This window comes from Manis javanica, chromosome 2, assembly GCF_040802235.1.
Source record: "Manis javanica isolate MJ-LG chromosome 2, MJ_LKY, whole genome shotgun sequence".
In the NCBI taxonomy this organism is placed as follows: Eukaryota; Metazoa; Chordata; class Mammalia; order Pholidota; family Manidae; genus Manis; species Manis javanica.
In genome coordinates, this window is record NC_133157.1 from 124,032,946 (window position 1) to 124,050,806 (window position 17,861).

The following is a 17,861-nucleotide window of genomic DNA, read 5'->3' on the forward strand; positions in this document are numbered from 1 at the left end:
CTTTGGAGCTGACTTTCTTGATCAATAGAAGAACATTGGTTCCTTATGAAATTTCAGAAAGTACTCTGTTGGTGAGGATAGAAATGTGCACTGCAAGGCTTTCCACAGCTTTATTAAAAAAAAAATCCCTCTTAGGAGCTCACCCCTATTAAAAAAAAGTAAATGGATCAAGTAGCCATGGGTTCACATTTCAATTGAATTCTCAATTTACAGAAGACTCTAAAGATGTACCCTTTTATCCACATTCTGAAGATGATAGTGAAGGATGGATGATTTGCTTTAGAGAATTTTTCTGTGTACTACATTTTTATGTTCTCACCACAAATCATACTTCTGGCCTTAGTTATTATGGCATCCTGTGGGGAATTTCAGCATGTACTTTTCCCTTTGGCAACATTTAAAGTATTTTCATTATCACAATGCATAACTTTTGTAAAAATGAAATGCAAATATCCATCTAATCTATCTTACTCCATTATAATACATGAGATGTAGTTCTAAAGCTTTGGTATTTGTGAAATTTGTGTTGGGAACACAAACTGTTACTTCACATGTCTTTTTACTTTTTGGTGCTTTATTGATCTCAAACTTTCACCCTTTCCTCAAAGGATATTATAGTATTTGGCATTTCATGTTGGAGTGAATATAATGAAATATAATTATTTAGGGGTTGGTAAAATACAGCCCTGTGGGTCAAACCCACATGTTTCCATAAGTAAAATTTTAATGGAATACGGGCACACTCATTCTTTGACATCTGTCTATGGCTGCTTTCATGTTCATTCTCTTTCCTCTTGCCCAACCCTGGTTTAGAGGAAAACTGATTCTGTATCTTTGGAAATCACGTACGTAAAATCTGTGTTTGATAAATGTATGTCATTTATCATATATGCCATAGATAAATGAATTTGAATGCCTACTATGTGTCAGGCACTGCACTGAGGATATATAAAAATCTGTGTTTAAAGTTTAATAATACCTCCGAGATGCTTAATAATAAAAAATTATGGCAAGCCCCTGAAGTTACAGCTAACAAATACAGGTTTTATACTGAGGTAACACAACCCACTGGCAACACTTTGGCTTGGGAGAAATGTGGGGATTTCTGAACTTTAATTATAGAGTCAGTGCTATTACTGAAGTATAAAATTGAGTCAATGGTGCACAGAATTAGGTCCAAAATAAAGTTTTTAAAAATTACCCATATAATTTATGGTAAAATATATCTGAAATATCCACTTCATTTTGCCAAATAAGCCTGTGGCCAGGGTTGTTCATCCCCAAATCTGATTAATTCATTGATGAGTGATGTAAAGTTCTTGTTTGTGATGTTTGCAGTGATGTCCCTTGAGTAACATCTCTTGTGTGTGTCTGTGGTTCTCCAGGTTTCCTTAAGCAATGAGACCTCAACCACAAACATGGCAGTTTAATTCAGTAAAAATTTATTGAGGCCCTGCCGTGCACAGAGCAATCTGCTTATCCAGTGGGGCTCCTGCCTTTCAGAAACTCAGAACATCCCAATCTGGGTTATCACTAATCAGAGCATTCCATAACTTCCAAAGAAGTGTTTGCATGTTGAAAAAGTTGCCTGTGTCCCGCCAACTTCTGAATGTGTTTTTGCCCCATTTCATGTATCAAACTATGCCATTTTTGGATCAGGATCAGAAAAATAGACTAGTCTTCACCAATCTGGTTTAAATTAATGAAGACCCAAAGTTAAGGGTAAATTTGTATTTTCTTCAAGTGTATAAATATGATCACAACACTTGTGAACTAGAAGGAGCCTTGGAGACCATCTAAGAACAGAATCTAATGCCCAGTTGTTAAAGTTTGTATTCTTCTGAGTAGCCTGAGACCCTGCCTCCGCTTTCCACCCCTTCTGTCTCACCTGCATCCAGTACCCAGTTTCTTGGTGTCACTTTTCACCAGCTGGAAAAGAGAGAAAAGAACCGTGCAGAGTTGCCAGCTTTAGTAATTCTAGTTCCTGGAATCAAGGACAGGAAGCCTTTGTCATTTGCACACCAATTTTTCTAGCTTCTATTGAATAAATCATTTTACTGTCAGCTAATTACAGTGTTGGAAAGTTTACATAATTCATCTTTTTATGGCACCTCCTATGGAAGACTCTGGAGATGAAAACTCTTGACAATTTTCATGATATAAAAAAGGAAAGCTGACCTAGAGAAAGATGGGACAGAAGATGAACGTTTGAGAAGTTTCAAGTAGCAATGAGATTTTACACAGTAGCCTATTTAGAGCTGATTTGAACACCTAAGTTCTTAAAAGTGACAGAAATCTGACTTTTCTCAGAAGCTATGACATTTTATTGAACAAATGATTTATTTTGCATTTAGTACCGAGCTCTCACTTTTTCCCGGTAATGACCCTATGGAGCAGGTACTGTTATTAGGCCACCTTACAGATGAAGAAACCGAGGCATGCAGAAAATTAAATAGCGTGTCCAAGTTCCGCCAGCCAGGCAACCTGGCTGCAGAGACCAAGCTCTTGGCCACTGGTCCACCGACCCTGGCCTGAGCTCAGCCATCTCTTAACCTGTGAACTGGACACCACCTTAAGTCCTTTTCGTGCAGTGCCTTGAAGCCGCGTTCCAGGGCCTGGTCTCCAGTCCTGCCCAGGCGCCCTCCCTCGGCGTCTGGTGGGGGGCAGGAGCCGGCTCCCAGCTGCGGATCCTGGGGATAGGCGTGCGCAGACAGCAGCCCTGGAAGCGCGCCCCCGCGGGCGGCGGGAACGCGGGAGCGGCGCGCACGTGCCGTCGGGAAGGGGCCGCCAGGGCCGCGCAAAAATGGCGGCGGCCGCGGCCGCAGCGGTAAGGGTGGCGGCGGCCGGTGAGGCGGGCGGGGCCGGAGGCGAGGAGGCGGGGTCCCGGGCGAGCCGCCCTGGGAGGCGGGGGCCGTTTCCATAGCGGCGGCAGGAGGTGTCGCGCCGGGGAACTTCCTGGTTCCCGGGCTCGGCTTCGCCGGGATCCTCTTGGAAGGGAAACAATGGGGTGGAGGGCACTGCGGTAGCCGCCGCCGCGCGGAGACCTGCTCGGCCTCGCGGACTGCCCCCTCAGTCCCCTGCTACAGCCTCCGCCGACGGGACCGTCCAGAGGTAACTTCATTTCCTCGCTCCCCACGGCGAGCGACCGGCCGGCGCGGCGGGCTCCCGGCTGTCCTCCCGGGCAGGGACTCTGAGCTGGCCCCGGGGAGCCGGACGCCGCCATTCCCGGACCCGGGGGAGGTGGACTCAGCCGCCGCGTCCCCTCAGCCCGCGAGGGGCCCGGCTCCGGAAGCGTGTGCGGCGCCGTCCGGCTCCCGCTGGAACCTGGATTGTGGGGCTCTGCGGTGTGATTGGCAGGTTTGCGGGCGCCGGGTGGGGGCCGCTGGGGACGTGCGGGAGGGTCTGCCCGGGCTGCGCGCGGGGCACCCTGGTGGCCGGTCGTGGGGGCTCGTAGAAAGGGCCGCGGTCAGCCAGATCCTGGGGGACCGCTGCCTTCCCCTCCCCCCTGAGCAAGTTTCGGTACCCGGGAGACGTGTCTCCCTTGCAAGTTTCAGTTGCGTCCTTAGTCCAAGTGGGCAGGACTCAGGCAATCTTCGTTTTTTAAATTATTGCCTTTGTGCCGCGGAACTTGTTTCGACCGGACCAGGGGAGGATGGGTGAACGAGAGATTTGGAGAGCCTGGAAATGTGTGCGCCTTCGCGAAGTTTGCAAAGTATTTTAGGGCTAGCAACCTTGTGATGGTGCGGCATGTCTAAAGCCTGAGACTGGTTACTCGCAGATATTTTAATGCCAGAAAACGTGAGGAGTCTGTGGGTCCACCGGAGAACATTTCCGTGGATGGTGAATTAAACTCCCTCCGTCCTCACTTCCACCCACTTTTTAATCTACACAGGCTTTTAGTCAGTAGACTTTAACACGGGTTCAGTGAGTCCCTTATGGCACTGGGAAGGACTTTTGAATTGGGACAATAATTTATTGGAAATAATGTGACATAATGGAAATTAAAAAGGTGGGGACATGATGGTAAATATTTTGCTTGCTAGTAGAAAGTGATTTCAATTCTGTATTAATACTTTATAAATAGAATTAAGACTTTGGGATAGATAACTGATTTGCTAGCTCAAAGAAGGATAGAATTTTAAAGAGCACTGTGGCCAACTCCTTCATATATTGAAACTCTGGGAAGTTCTTTTAGAGGAAAGTCAGGGTACTTTTTTCTTTTGTGAAGTCATTTTATTAAGAATTACGTTAGCTGGCATCCAGTGAACAGTGGTTTGCTTGCTTCTGTTTCTCTGTTAGACTCTAATTAAAAGTATTCATGCGGTTGCTGGTTTTTTTATAATAAAATTTGTAAACACAGTCGTTTATTACTTAAAATGGGTACTGATTCTTTATTGTGTTCTACATAAGTAATTGAAATATGTCAAAATATAAAATAAAAACATTAACAATAAAAGCATAAATTTTCTTAGGAAAATCATCTTAATTGCATGTACAGGTATTTTGAGTAAATAGAAATTCCTTTGCTGATTACGTATTTAAGGAATTAGTGAGTTGTCATAAAGGCATTCAAAGAAGCATCCTTTGCCAAACAGTAATTTGGGCCCTGAGTCTGTGTTGGTTCCTACTGTTTTTAGCTAGCCTGTGGAACACTCTGGTGTACTTATTTTTGGTAAGGATAGACCATTACCAGTTATAACAGTGTTTTGACATGAAATAGTACCTAGTGAGGACAGCTGCCGTTAGTTAAACCAGTAAGTAGAAGTGTCCTCTTTGGCACCATCTGTTAATGACGGGTCATCTTCAGCATTATTGGAAACCAAGACAACTTCCTGGCATAACAAATACAATCTGGACCTCCCCCTACCAAGCGGAGATTGCACTGGTCAGTCTTTGCCACCATGTGCACCTCAATCTCAAGTTACTTGTATATTTTGTAGCCGGTGAAGATTTGTGAAAAAGCGGCCAGTAAATTTTAGTGGCAAATTGAAAAGAAAATTACTTTTGTTAAAATGTGCTAGGAATGTTAAGACGGTTTGAAACTGGCAAAAGACAGCTACAATACTAAAACTTTGGGAATAGCTACTTCAGTGGGAGATAAAGGGACAAGTGATTATATTTTCTGGTTTATGTTTGCAATTTCACTTTAACCTTTCTTGTTTTAGTGTAGTGGTATATTTTTATGAACAATACTCAAACCGTTTAGTACCAGAAAGTTATAGTTTATTCCTTCAGTGTGATTTTTGAAAGGCGTATTGAATTCTTAGATGTGATCTACTTACATTTAGTCTCATTTTTTTCCTTTAAAAAGTGTCTCAATTTCAAAAAACATCAATACAAAAATAATACTAATTTGAGAGAAATCTGACTTCTAGCACGCTTCGTTGTAGTGCATGGAAATTACAGTCACAAGCACTGGATTCTCAACTGGTTGGTGCCATTTCCAGGCTGTATCATTTAATGTAAATAACTTGATTTTTTAAAAGCTTGTTTCTTTCTAAAATTGGCAGAATTGTACATCCAAATTTGTTTATTCAACAGGTATTTTTGAATGCCTTCTGTGCACCCCATGATCCTGTGTTAGGTACCTTGTTTCCAACAACAGTGGGGAAAGTCTTTTGGAGTGAAGTTCAGGGAGTTCTAAACCCTATAACTGGGTAACCTAATTTGATTTGGGGGTGGCAGGGCAAGCTTCTCTAAGGAAGTGACCTGTTACACCTTAAGGTTGGGAGAAGATACATGAGAAGAGAAGATGAATGGGTGGGACTCTGAGGATGAGAGAAGAGCGTGCACCCAGTCCCTGAAGAGACTCTTGAGAGAGAGATTAAGAGTGCTTGTGTATTCCTTAGTTCCCTACCTGGCACATTACAACCACTGTTGGTTGTATAGAGAAGGCTTTTGGCACCATACTCTCTAATCTCTGAACCAAGTGGCTCAGTCTTGTTTCACAGCCATTACAGGAAGGGAGTCACTTAGTTGACTTTAAACACACCAGACTTGAAAATGACTCTCTGCACATGTTAGTGTCTATCTACCATTATAACTGGCACCATTTATTTGTTAATTTCTCAGTCAGTAAAACTGAAATGTTAATTAGAAGATTCTTTGATTTTTTTATGGAGATACTGTATCAGTATAGTATTTTGATACAATTTTGATAGCATTGTCCCTTGAAAGAGCATGAATTACCTTATTTAAAATATCTTCCCCTCACAAAATGGCAGTAGCAATCAACCCTAAAATATAAAATATTTAGTGAGTGACAGGAAGTTTTATTTGCTTATAGGAAGATCAAGAGCAACTTTGGAGTTTCATATCTTGTTTGCTTAAGTGTTTTTGGCTCTGAAAAGATTACTGTTCTCTAACAGAGGTACATGTTGCACCTGTGTCTTGCTGACATTGATAAGAGTGTAGAAAAAGTTACAATTTTATCCTGGAATTTTCCTTTCATTGAATTAGTAAGTGAATCAAAAAATATTAGAGTCATGGTTTTCATGAAGTAAGTGAAAGAATATACTTTTTAAGCTTATTAATATATTAATTTCAGTTAGTAATATAGTAGTATTTGCTCTCTGGGATTTTCTGTTTATTTTTGGACATTTTAATGCTTGTTAAGTATCTGTGGTAATACAAGGTGAAATAAAATTTTGAAATCAGTCACAATGTAACAGAAATAGATGTGGAGGTTAAAGTTCTTAAGGGTTAGGTATGTGTGTGTGGGCTTGATATTTCTATGTATTTTGCTGATGTCTGTTACAAAAGTGAATTGGCACATAGTTAAGTGTTGATATTAACATTAACATTTAAGAATTAAAAAAATCTATTTGTCTCATCTGTGTTTTATTCTCTTTCCAGCTCTGTTTTGGATTGATTATTTAAAAAACAGTTATTCAATTAACTTTTCTGTTAGCTTTGGATTATGTGTACTTTTATAACACTGTTACTTTAGTATATGCTTAAGAAATTCTAATGTTTTCTTGACATATGGAAGTGTAACATTAATTGAGACTTTCACCCTTTTTCAGTTAATGTAACACCTTTAAAAACATTTAAATTAATTTCCTTCCTCTTTTTTTCCCTTTTTACCTCTTTCATTGTTACCATGTTTTCAAATGCATATATATTTTAAACCTCAAAGGTGCATTTCTATTGTTTTATTCTGTTATTACAGTTAGATTTACTGCATCTTCTTTGCCTTCTTGGATTACTGACCTTCTATCTGGAATAATTTTCCTTCTTCCTGAAGAATACCCTTTAGTATTTTCTTTAGAGGAGATCTGGTATTGACGAAATTTCAGACTTTTGTCTGAGAATGTTTTTATTTCACCTATGTTCTTGAAAGATACATCTTGTTAGGTATAGAATTCTAGAATGGAGATACATATATACATATATTAGTTCTTTCCAGAAGAGATTATTCTATAATATTTGACTTTGTTTCTTTTTTATTGAAGTTAGTTGACCTAACATTATAGTAGTTTCAGATATACAGCATAAAAATGATTTTATATTTGTGTGCATTACAAATGCTCACCATGGTAAATGTAGTAGCCATTTGTCACCATACCAAATTTTTACAATATTGTTTCCCCATGCTGAAATTTCATCCTCGTGACTTATTTTATAACTGGAAGTTTGTTATCTCTTGATCCCTTTCACCTATGTATTTGGCTTTGTTTCTGTTGAGAAGTGCAGTTTATCATTTCTTTGTTGGTAATTAATTTTTTTCTCATGCTAAGATTTTCTTTTTGCATCTGGATTTCAGAAGGTCCTCCCCACCCCCCACCGGCTCCCTTTCTGGCTTAGGATATATACTTTTTGATGCTGTAATTTGATGTATTTTGTTAGTTTTGGACAGTTCTCCGCCATCGTGTCCTCAAATACTGCATCTTTCCCATTCTCTTCCTTAATCTTTCTGTGACTTCAGTTACACAGTGCTACATCTCACTGAATCCTCTATGTATTTCACCTGTGTTCTGTATTTTCCATCTTGTTTCTTTTTTGTTTGGATATTTTCTTCTGGCCTATCTTCCAGTTTATTAAATTAGTTTTCATTTCTTTCTAATCTGCTTTGAAATGTATTCTCTGGGTTCTTAGTTTTGGTTATTGTATTTTTCATTTTAGAAATTCAGTTTGGTTCTTTTAAGAATCTGTTATGCCATTTTAATTCCCTATCAAATACTTCAAGCTTTGCACATATCTCTGGACAGAGTAAGCATGGTAAATCTATCCTAGAGTCCTGCTGGTATTTTCTGTGGTCAGTTATTTCTGAAGGAGTCTTACCTCCTTTTGTGCCTGCTTATCTTTGTGTACTGTTAATTGTATTTGAAAAAGTATTTCTAGAAGTAATTATAGATTTAGGTAAGAACCTTTCTATTGCTTTTGACAGGTACTTGGGATCACCTTTATCCAAATTGAAGTTTTCTGAGAAACTATGCAAGGGTTGGTTTAGTTTACTTCTGTGTTATCCCTCTTCTGGGATTCAGCTTTTGAGGTTTTATTCCAAAGCAGGGGACTAATCCCTTGGTTAATCTTTAACTCTTGACATTTTGTTTTCCAAGCCTGCAAGGCTGTCTAGGTGTACATTGTCTCTTCAGACACCTCTTTTAATTAGGCAGACATTTCTGGGAGGAAAGTAGCCCTGGTGTGCCATGCTTCTCTGTTTTGGATTCTCTTCCTCTCTTGAACTGTGGGTAGTAATCCTCATTATTGTTAGTTCTTTGATCACCACCCATCCCCCCTTTTAAATTAAATATACATATAATAATGTGCATGAATCTTAAAGGTGTACCCTGAAGAATTTTTATAAATCTAATTAAGTGTATAATCACACCCACTTAAATATAGAGAACATTTTTGCCACCTGAAAAGGCTCTGTTGCACTCCTTCCCAATCCATACCACCTCGTCTCCTGCCTCAGGTAATAGTTACTCAGTTTTCTATCACTGTAGATTAATTTTGCATTTTCCAGTTTTTTTGTCAGAATGGTATCATATAGTATGCACTCTCTTGTGTCTAGTACCTTTCATTCAGCATTGTGTTGTAACAGTGGGATTCAACTATGTTGTTGCATATAGCAGTAGTGTTTCTTTTTCATTGCCCTGTACTTCTTCTGTGAGATGTAAAAACTTGCCTCAAAGCTCAGTGACTGAAATAAGGGCAGCATTTATTTTCCTCACAAAAACGAAGTTTGGGTAATGCTTGTCTCTGCTTCATTGGGTTCCAAGTAGGGCTGCATGAAGACTGTGCCTAATTACCATTTGAAGGTTCGCTTACACATCTGGTGGTTGATGACAGAACACCTAAATGAGGCCTGAGTGTGCTCACAGTTTGGCGGCTCGGTTCCACGTGAGCGTTCTGCACATGCATGCAGTGGGGACAGGGGTAGAAAGTCTGTGAGTCAGATAGATGCTGTATTGCCTCATTACTTGGCTTTGAGGCTTAATGCAGTTTTGCTTCTACTGCATTCTGTTCTTTGAGGCAGTTATGAGCCTACCTAGGTTTAAAGAGAGGGGAAATGGATGCTACCTCTTGATGAGGAGAGGCAAGATTCTGAAGGAGCGTATGACACCAGAAATATTGTAGTCACCATTACTGGAAAATACAGTCTGCCATAGTTGTAGCCTAATTTATGACTGTATCACAGTTTATTCATTCTACTTTTAATAGTCATTTCCATTACTAATTTTTAGCTGTTAATAAAGGTATGAACATTCTTATGCAAGTATTTTATTGGACACATGCGCTCCTTTCTTTTGGAAATACTTCTGGAATGAAATGTTGAGTAGTACCTAGGTAATATATTTAGCTCTAGTAGGTACTGTCAGGTTTTCAAACTAGTTTACACCCTCTGATACTTTTAATAATTAAAAAAATATACTTAATATATTATTATTTTGTTCTAGTATTTTAATTGTCATTAAGCAAGGGGGTTGGTATGTAATATGTGGTCTAGCTTTGTTAGAGATGCAGCTCCTTATCTTGTCAGTTACGTAACTTTTCATGTGCTTACATTTTACTTTTCTAGCTAGTTGTTTAGTCATTGGGAAATAGAGACTAGGTAGGAGAGTTTGTGAAGTAACTAAGACTAATTTTTAAAGCAGCATTTCAGAATATGTATTAAAATTAGTGCTAAGTGTAGTTACTGTTAGCAGACTGTCCACATTCATTGCTGAAGAGATAGCTTTGAAATTTCTTTTTAGAATTTGCTTTTTGAAAATACTGAGCCTCATCCGTCATCAATTTGTATCACATTTTGTTTTGAACATTTTATTATCACTTTGAATTGTAAGCTCATTCACCAGACTTCCTTGGGAAGTATTTTTGTATTACAAAACGTTTTTCCTCTACAGTCAGTGATTTGCCATCACCGAGGTTTACCAGAAGCATGTCATTTGGGTTCTCCCGTCAAACTGAGGGTTACCTCTGATTACTTCACTATTAATAGTCATTTGGACCTGCTTCCAAATGTCATTTGACTCTGGCCCCCCCACCCCTCTCTTTTTTTTTAACATAACCAACATTTTAGATTAGCTTGTTTTAGTTCATACCTGGTTAACTGCAATTGATTTTTATTTATTTACTTATTTTTATTGATTGATCCTACTTACAGTGCTTGGGAAGTTAGAATCTTTCTTAGTTACCCATTGAATTATATTAGGTTTTAGGTCATAAACCTTACAGTGCTAGAAAGAGAACTTAAAAATTGTGTTTCAACTCCTTTATTTTATAAGATAAAAAAATGGATCAGTACTAATACATGTGCTAAATATATAGGATATTTAGTTTACCAAAGCGTTTTTTCAAGCATAAGCCCTTGACAGTCTTGAGTGGTAGACAGGTCAGAAATTCTTGCTCGTTTTACAGATAGAGAGACTGAAGTTCAGAGAAGTGACTTGATCTGAGTTTCTAGAGCTGCTTAATGGAGAGCTGTACCACTCGAGACTATGACTTCCCGTATGTTGAGCGATTTTCTTGCAAGGCCCACAGGCTGCCATCAACTTGCTGAATTCTAATTTTATTGATATCCTACATGAATTTGTCTCTCTTCAACTGTAAATGTTTACATTTTTTTTGCCCCTTAATTTACTCAATTTCATTTGGTATAGGGCCTTTGCCTAAGCTAAAGCTCTTGCCTCCCATCTCCATTAGTACTTTTATCCTGAATATGTTCTATTAACATCAGGACGGCTGGGATCAGGTTTGTCTTGATTATTATAGCTCAAGCCTCTTGGTAAGTTTTTGCAGATTGTAGAGCTGAATTAGTATTTATTGACTAGATGGATGGGTGCATTCTTGTATTTAGAAGTCAACTAGATAAAAATTTCTTAATGGTAGGGCCTGGGGTTATATCTACTTTATATTTCTCAGTGTGTCTGCTATAGTGCTTATTATAGTTAGCAGTCTGAAATTTCTTTTAAACTTTATTTTTAAATTGAAGTATCATTGGTGTACAATCTTATATCAGTTTCAAGTGTACAACACGGTGGTTCAACAGTTACCCATATTATTAAATCCTTACCCCAATTAGTACACTTGCTATCTGTCAACATAGGAAGATGTTACAGAATTGACTATATTCTCCATGCTGTACTACTATTCCTGTGACCAGTTTATACTATGATTGAAAATTTTTGTGCCCTTTATCCCTCTCAACCTTCCTACCCACCGACCCCAGCCCCTCCCCCACCCATGGTAACTACCAATTACTTCTCAGTGTCTGTGAGTCTACTGCTATTATGTTCAAAACAAAATAGAATGAACAAAACAATCTGGAATTTTTAACTGACTTTTTAAATGAAAATCTGAAAATTAGATATGTTTTAGTCTCAATTTTTAGCTTTTATCTGGAGAGCTCAGGAGTTCTATGCAGTCTTATGATAGTATGTATCAAGTGATTAGACAATTTTGTAAGCAGATTATAAGCTACTATTGAAAGCCCCTGCCTCTCTAACTGAGGTAAGGAAGGAAGACTGGGAAAGCACATTTGTTTTTCTCAGTACCTAGAAGTTTACGTGTTGACCAGTGTAGAGCTACTAGAATTTGGTTAAGTCCCTCTGGAAATCTAACTTAACCTTATTCTTATCTGATGATTGATTAACATACATGTATAAACAAACCGAGGAAACCAAACCATTTCTCATTTTGCCTGTCTCATTCTCTGATCTTATTAGCAGGAAGTACTTTGTTGATTTAATGAATAGGATAAACAAACTATCTTTCACTAGCAATGATAGAAGATTTTCTTTACTTCCCTTGAGCCGGGAAAATACTTAAAGCTGTGGGAATTTAGCACTGTGTTTCAGGGGCTTATAAAATGTAGAAAGTACATTTTTTATAAAAAGCTCAAGATTGTTAAAGTACGGTGATGAGACCTTACATGTCAATGAATGATGACTTTAATATAATTAAAGCTATTTTTTCATCTGGAATGAAGAGATATACCTGGGAATCTGCCCTGACATATGTATTTGACCTAATCAACAGAGAATCTGAATTAAGAAAGGAAGATGCTAGAATTACTATAATACAAGTTCTATGGGGATAGGGTCTTTGATTTGTGGTTTTTGTCTGTAGAACTTAGAACACTGCCTGGCTCATAATAGCTGCTCAGTAAATACTGAGTGGACAGTAACTGTATATTATTTGTCTGTTTTAAATTTAAAAACTGAAAATTAATTATTGAAGTATTTGTGTATAAGCCTTTGGGGCAAATCACTTTTAATTGTTTGAGGCGTCATTTCGATTACTTCTTGATGATTTGAGACAGAGCGCGTTGCAGAGCATTCATTCACACATTGTCACTAAATTTCTTTAGACATTTAAAAACGGGTGCATGAAAGTCCATTACATGTAATTAATAATTCACTTAGTCAGTGCTTTATTATTGGACATTTAAGTTGTTTATAATTTTTTTGCTGTTGCAAGTAATGCTTCAATGAAGGAAATTTTCTTAAGCTTTCTTGGGATGGCAGTTCAGCACATAGCAATTTAGCGAAACAAGATGTAGGAATTTCTACTAGAAAATGAACTAAGATTATACAACTGGGAAGGTGAGATCAGAAGCTTCAAAGCTCAGACAGCTGAGATCAGACAGTGCAAATGATACCACTGTGTGGGTAGGCCTGCTGCCTCTGCATGTTGGTAATGTATAATCATCAGTCTTCCAATAAAAGCTCTCTTGCAGTTTATAGTGGCACTGGCTGTTACTTGTATTTGTCTTTTACTTTTAAAGAATAAATGAGCCACGATAACTGTTCCTGCCTTTAATTATGGCTTAAAATTATAAATACATTTAACTTCTTATACATGTGATTACATGCATTACGTTACTTTTATTTATAATAATTCCACTTCCGAATTTTGGGAAAATTTTGCTTTTTCATATTATTATGAAATATTACATTCATAAAAAGGTTGTGTACATGCAGTAAGTGTTACAGAAGGTCTAATTACTGATGTCCATGCTATCCTTTCCCTCAGCTTCCATGCTCTACATATTTTGGAACTTTATATAAATGGTATCATTATATGTGTATGTGCGTGTGTATATAGATGTGTGTGTTTGTGTGTGTGTGTGTGTGTATACACAAATTTAGTAAAATTTAGTAAAACCAAAACACAAATTTAATTTGCATTTAAAGTTAACCTTTTAACCCTCTATGTTACTCATCTTCTGCTGAAATAATGCTGAGTAACAAACCACTGCAAAAATTCATTGGTATACAGTGACAAACATTTATTTCTAGTTCACAGGTTTGTCAGTCTGCTAGGTTCGGCTATAAGTTGTGGTTTGGGTTCAGTTATGTGCCAGGTCTCTACTCATTCTGGGACCAGCAGCTACCTGGGTACAGAGTAGGGGTACCAGAAAACACAGGCAGGCTGCGTACTCTTGAAAGCCTCCTGTTCGATCTGGTGCAGCGTCTGTTCTGTCCACATTCCTGTACACCATGGCCAGGATGCTTTGTCCTGGATGCTTTGTCATTAATGTTTTACAGTTTCATTATGATGTCGGTAGGTGTCAGTTTCCTTTTTATTTATATTTCCTGGAATTTGCTGAATTTGAATCTGTACATTAGTATCTTTCATCAATTCAGGAAAATTCTGTTATTCGCCTTTTGTATACTATCTCCCTCATTATTTATGTTCTCTTTGTTAAATTCCAATTAGATAAACATATTAGATTTTATTTAAATCTTATTTTTCATGTCTCTTAATCTTCCTTTATATTTTTTATCTGTTTTCCTTTGTTGCATTCTGTATAATTTATGATCTGTCTCCTGGTTTGTTAGTTCTCTCTGTAGCAGTGTGGTTTGCCGAACTTGTCCAATAAGGTTTAATTTTAGTTCTGCTCTTTTTAACTTACTTTCCAAATCTGTTCTCTTCTTTGCTAATACTTTCCATTTCATACTGCATTTTGAAACATTATTACTATCCTTTTTTAAAAATTTGTGATTAATCTGCTTATTGCTGTTAAATCTTGCTTAATAAACGTAGTTTAAATTTTGAGCTTGTTATTATTGTAACTTTTTTTGTGGAACTTTTCTGAGACCTGGGTTAAGAGTGATTTCTCCAAGACAGGATTTGCAGTTGAGGACAATATCAAGCCAGAGCCACTTACTGTCTAGGTTTGGGATTCTCACAGCATATAGGTAGTATGGATTTGAACTTGAAACCTGTGTGAAGGTTGGTTTGGTTACAAATTTCCAGGGAATACTATCCTTCCCCTCCCGAAACACAAATCTAGCCTCAGGGCAGAACTTTACTTCAGTATCCCTTTGGGGTAGATTGTTTTTTTTTGTAGTTTATTCTTTTTACTGAAGATCTAGTCCTTCAGGGGCCAGGCTTTATGTGCTTGTCTGTACTCTGACTTCCTTTATTGTATAGTGGGACCCCTTGGCTTTGTCCTGTACATGGCTGTTTACACTGAAAGCTCTTTAATATTGTCCAGTAGAATTTCCTGCAATGATGGAAATATCCTATATCTGTGATAATAATACAGCTCCCAATAGCCACATCTGAAATACGGCTAGTGCAACAAAGGAATTGAATTTTTAATTGTACAGGTTTTTAATTAATTTAAATTTACCTAGCTACATGTGGTTAGTGGCTGCCATATTGGACAGAACAGCTTGGTTATGGGAGATAGTCAAATGCCAGCAGGGCAGGTGCTGGCATCACTACCTATTCACCACTCTTGATTTGTATACCTGTTCTTTTTTTTGTCTCTGAGGATTCTCTTGGTTGTTTGTGAGCTTTATAGTGTGTTTAAAAGGATAATTCTTCTATTTTACCAAGCACTTATAGGTGTCGTGTAGCAAGAGGGTTCACAAACCATTTGGACACAAGAATCTCAGAAACTGAAATCCCTGAGCTTTATTTTTAGTTGGAGAAGTTATCTTAAATGATAAAAATAGGAAAATTCACAGTAGAGTAGTAGAAGTTCTTCAAGTGGAAATTGACCATGAAGTTACATATTCTTAGAAAGAATTAATTAAATAATTACTTTGTCCTCTTCCTTATTCTAAAAAAATTTAAGGATGCTGAAAGGTAAAAATAAAACTGTGACTAAAGTTTTTAAAGTTTTTAATCAGTTTCAGCTTCATGGTGCCAATAAATATTTTCTTGATTCAAGGGAGCATGACTGAAAAAGTATATATGTATTCAGAGAGAAAAGTATTTTGAAAATGGGTGGGATAAAAACAAATGAGCTTGAGAGATCAAGATCCTAGTGCTTGGTAAAATAGAATAATTATCCTTTTAAACACACGGTAAAGCTCACAAGCAGCCAAGAGAATCCTGAGAGAAAAAAAAAAGAATGGAAGATTAGAAAAAGGCTTTTAGTCAGTGCTAAAAGTATTGTTTTGCTTCTGGATTTTAATAGGGGCTTATCAGTTTTAAGGATTTAAAAACAGAACTAAATAATGAGTCCTGGCTGTTTCTTAGGTAGACACTTCTTTTTCCTTGGTTTCCAAATATTTTAGAAATGTGCAGCTGGTTTTTAATGTTTATTAATAAAGATGTCTAGATTTTTTGTAGTAAGTTTCTGTTATTTAGAATTCATTCACTCTTTTGGCACCATAGGTAAATTTGCTTTTTCCTTGGTATTTTTTGATTGTAGTAAAATACACATAAAATTTACCATTTTAACTATTTTTAAGTGTGTAGTTCAGTGGCATTAAGTACAGTCACATCGATGTACAAACACTACCATCCATCTGCAGAACTTCATCATATAATCATCTTCCCACTGAAACTGTCCCCATTGAGCACCCAACTCCCCACTTTCCCTTATTCCAGCTCCTCCCCTTCTACTATTTTACTGTCCCCATGAATTCCACTTCTCTCAGTACCTCAAAGAGTGGAATAGAGGATTTGTCCTGTCATGACTGGCTTATTTTACTTAGCATATGTCTTCAAGGTTAAATTTGATTTTTTAAAATTTGTGATGAGAGTTAAAAAATGGAGATCACATCGGTTTTTAGTGGAGATTGGGGTTCTTTTTTTTATAGAAGTTATTGTAAAATAAGTTATTGTTAATTTGGTCTCCTGAAAGAATGTTATTAGATAACAATAGAATGTGATACCATATAGAATGTGATACCATATGTTGTGATTTATAATTCTATTAAATTTAAGTTTTAAAATAATCCAAATTGGGATTGCTAGCTAGTTCTAGGATACATTTATCTCGTGTTAACAAAAACCAGAAATCTTTTTAGGTACTTTTAGAGGTTTTAACTATGAAAAAGTGACAGAAATTATTTTTAGGCCATGGTTAGTATCTGCAGTGAAGCAAAGGGTATGGTGAGATTGTTTTCCTTTTAACCTGGCCCTGAGTTCCCTGTTAGGATGGGTTGTCCTTAGGCCTGCTTTAGGCTTACCACTCACGCCTGTCAAATTTTGTCACAAAAGTTGGAGGAGTCATTTGAAAAAACTTGATTAAGTTAGCATGAGTATAAATTCTCATGCTGAGAATAAACAGTAATGGCTCAGGTTCCTGGAAAAATTGAGTTTAAAGGCCAGATTTTGCCAAAATATCCCAATCTGCTTTTTATTTGAAATTGTGGATTTAAGACAGATTACTTTTTCCCTCCTGGATGGTGTGAAAAGCAGCAAGTAAGAAGTGTGAACAACACTTCTTTGTATGTCCAGGGGGAGAGGATAGCACTTAGAGGAGGTGAAGGGGAATGTGAAATTTTTATCCTAAGTGCTACCAAACTGCCTCTTTCCTTTAAAAAATTAGTAGGCTACTACCTACTTTGAAAGTAGATGTGAGGCTCTACATTTCAAAATTGTATTGGCATAAAGAATATTGGGCAATTGACTTTGGTTATAAGTAATTTAAAAATATTTTTACTAGGAACTACTCCATGACATTTTACATTAATTCCACCTCATGCATTATTGTATATTTGTAAAGTACATATCACCTCAGATGCTAAGGTTACAAATTAAGTATTTGTAAGTTTCATTATCTCGGTGTTTTTGAGGTTTCTATTTGTAATGCTGAGAAAACTCTTGATATCTTAGTATATCAAGTATTTATTGAATACATATTTATTCCACAATTTATGATTATGAGCAGCAGGGGCACACTGAGTACCAAGTGCATTGATGTTGCCATTTGAATTTAAGATAACGAAACCACTTTGGCATAAACATGAACAAAGAAAAAAAGCTTTTGGGCAGAGATAAGACTCTACAAGTTTAAGTGAACTGTAAGTTAAGTGCACTCTTGGGTCATCTGTGAACATTTAATCTACTTTTTGTGTTTGTAACATGGGATTGCCTTCCCATGTCATCATTCATCATGTTCCTGTAGTTAGCATGTTTGACTTCATACTTTCCAGGGAGGGAAA

The 17,861-nt window shown here is 37.4% G+C and overlaps 1 protein-coding gene across 7 annotated transcripts in view; it reads left to right on the top strand.

Annotated features, from left to right (window-relative positions):
- Positions 1–17,861, top strand: part of USP6NL (USP6 N-terminal like) — a 317,648-nt gene that overhangs the window by 81,021 nt on the left and 218,766 nt on the right. Inside the window, exon 1 of one of the 7 annotated variants that reach the window (XM_073229326.1) lies at positions 2,350–2,827. The exons of 2 other annotated variants lie outside the window; for them this stretch is intronic. The gene's annotated coding sequence lies outside the window, so the exon portion shown is untranslated. 4 more of the 7 variants (XM_073229330.1, XM_073229323.1, XM_037001214.2 and 1 more) reach the window with 4 other exon arrangements.